General features: G+C 34.7%; 1 pseudogene; it reads left to right on the top strand.

Moving 5' to 3' along the window:
* LOC102178390 lies at positions 1,936-2,626 on the top strand (annotated as a pseudogene).

Raw genomic sequence — 3,276 nt, 5'->3', positions numbered from 1 at the left:
CACATCAGACAAATTAGAACCGGAAATAAAGTTTATAATAAAGACAAATAAGGGCATTATATAATTACAACAAAGGCCAACCAAAGAAGAGGATATAACATAATAAATATATGTGCACCTAATGTAGGAACACTTAAATATATAAAGCAAATACTAATAGATGAAAAGCAGAAATAATCAGTAATTCCACAGTAGTTGGGAACTTTTTACTGCACTTGCATCAATAGATAGAACTTCTAGACAGAAAATAAATAACCAGTGGCCTTTAATGAAACATACAACCAAATGAATTTAATAAATATCTACAAGATTTTACATCCTAAACAGCAACATGCACATGTTTTTAAATTGGACATGGAATATTCTTCAGGATAGATCATATACCATATCAAATAAAAAATCTCAATTAATTTAAGAAGACATAAATTCTATTAAGCATTGTTTCCATCCACTATGCTATACTAAAAATCAGTTAATAGAAGAAAACTGAAAAAAAAAAAAAAAAAAAAACCTCAAACGTGGAGAAATGCTACTAAATAGAGCAATGGGGGTCAATGAAGAATTCAAATAGGAAATCAGATATTGTGTTGAGACAAAAGAAAATTAAAACACAATTTTCCAAAATCTTTGAGACATAGAAAAATAGTTATAAGAGGGAAGTTTTTAACAATATTATATTACCTCGAAGTAGAAGAAAAAAAAAAAAAATCTCAAACAACCTAACTTTTCATCTTAAGGTACAAGAAAAGAAGAAACAAAACTCAAATTTAGCAGAAAGAAGGAAATAATAAAGGCTAGAGCAGGAATAAATAAAACAAAAGCCAAAAAGTAGAGAAAATCAATGAAACTCTATATAAAATAGTAAATGATACTGATAAAACTTTTCAGACTCATTATTAAAAAAAAGAAAGGGCTCACATAAACAAAAGTAATCTAAAAGTAAGAGAATTACAACCAATACCACAAAATAAAAATAAAAATAATCACAAGAGAATGATATGAAATGTTATACACCCAGAAACTGGACAACCTAGAATAAATAGATTAATTTTAGAAACATATAATCTTCCATGACTAAATGAATGATTACCATGATATCAAAACTAAACAAACATACTACCAAAAAAAATGACAGCCCAATACCCCTGCTGCTCCTAGGTGCAAAAATACTAGCAAACCAAATTCAGCAATAGATAAATAAAACCATGCACTGTGAAGAAGAGATTTTTTCCAGGAATGCAAGAATTTTTCAGTGTTCACAATCAATGTGATTCATCACACACACACACAGACACACACACACAATGATAGAATTCACATGATTACCTTAATAGATTAGAAAACTATTTGAAAAATAAATCAATATTGGTTTGTGATAAACCTTCAACAAAGTTGTTATGGAGACAGCATAACTCAGCGAACTAAAGCCTGTTGTTACCAAATCCACAGCTAACATCACACTCAATGGGGAAAATGTCAAAACTTTTCCTTCAAGATCAGAAACAAGATGCACAATCTCACCATTCTATTTAACATAGAACTGGAAGTCCTAGACACAGCAATCAGAAAAGAAAAAGAAGTAAAAGCCATCCAAATTGGAAAGGAAAAAGTAAAATTGTTACTATTTGCAAATGATAGGAAACTATATGCTGAAGTCTCCACCAGAAAACTATGAGAATCGATACATGAATTCAGCAGTTTCAGGATATAAGATTAATATAGAGAAGTCTGTTGCTTTTCTGTACACTAATAACTTCTGTCTGAAACAAATCAAGAAAGCAATCCAATTTACCACCTCATCAAAAAGAATAACATTCTTAGAAATACAATTAATCAAAAAGGTGAAAGACTTGTACTCTGAAAACTATAAGACTTTGATGATGGGAACTGTGGATGATTCATTTAAATGAAACACATCTAGGTGCCTGCAGTGAGATGCCCAAGTCCAAGTGCAACAAGAAAGTCTTCCTAACCAAAACTGTCAAGAAAGCCTTGGAAATGAAACAGAACTTGATAAAAGAGCTTCAGGAATGTGTGAACACATACAAGTACCTCTTCATCTTCTCCATGGCTAGCATGAGGAAGAACAAGCTGAAGCACATCCACAGTACCTGGAAGCACAGTCTAATGTTCTTTGGCAAAAACAAAGTGATGATGGTGGACTTGGGTCAAAGCCCATCTGATAAATACTAAGACAATCTGCATCAGGTCAGCAGGAAGTTGAGGGGTGAGGTTGGTCTCCTTTTTGCCAATGGAACTAAGAAGGAAGTAAATGAGTGGTTCATGAAATACACAGAAATGGACTATATCTGAGTATAGTCTGCTTTCACCATAATGTGGACCTGGGGCTCCTGGAACAGTTATCAGATTTCATGGAGGCACACTTGAGGCAGCTGGGTCTGCCAACGGCCCCAAAGAAAGGTGTGGTGAACCTGCTGTCTGACTACAAGGTGTGCAAAGAGGGCAATGTGCTGATCCCAGAGCAGGCCCACATACTGAAGCTTTTTGGGTATAAGATGGCTGAACTCAAGGTGACCCTGAAATACATGTGGGATGTGCAGTCTAGAGGTTCCTACAGATGGGAGATGACTTGCCAGGGTCAGAGAAAGACGATGATGACAGCTGATGGGCACTGGGGTCAGGGCCTCTGGACCTCTTCAGGCCTCATCCAGACTGGACCATGAGGGACTGCCAGTGCCTTCCTGGGAGAGCAGCCATGTATTTTGCTGTGGATGAACATGAGCGAGGGTGACAAGGACAGATTATTTTTCTATAAACAATGAAGCTGTCTTTCAGGATATCTTCTGCAAAGGGGATTTTTCTTGAGAAAAAAAAAATTGTTAGGTTTGGGCTTTGATTTGGAACAAAAAAAAAAAATAACTGAAACACATACAGTTTTTTTTTCTGGGTTAGAAGAATTAATATTGTTAAATGTTCATATTACATGAAGCAATCTACAGATTTAATAAAATCCCCCATCAAAGTACCCATGACAGGGATTTAACTGGTTAAGAATCCACATTCCAATACAGGGAATGTGGGTTTGATCTTGGTCAAAGAAATAATATCCCACATGCTGTGGGATAACAAAATTTGCATGCTGCAACTACAGAGACCAGGCACCTCAACTACGGAGAAACTCACAAACCACGATTAAGATCCTGCATGTCACAACTAAGACTCAACTACTTTTACCAGTTTTCTCAGTAAACAATTTTCATTTTTCTAATAAATAAATAAATATATTTTAAATACCCATGATATTTTCCATAGATC

This window comes from Capra hircus, chromosome 19 (genome assembly GCF_001704415.2).
Source record: "Capra hircus breed San Clemente chromosome 19, ASM170441v1, whole genome shotgun sequence".
NCBI lineage: Eukaryota > Metazoa > Chordata > Mammalia > Artiodactyla > Bovidae > Capra > Capra hircus.
This window is presented reverse-complemented; position numbering and strand designations above follow the sequence as displayed.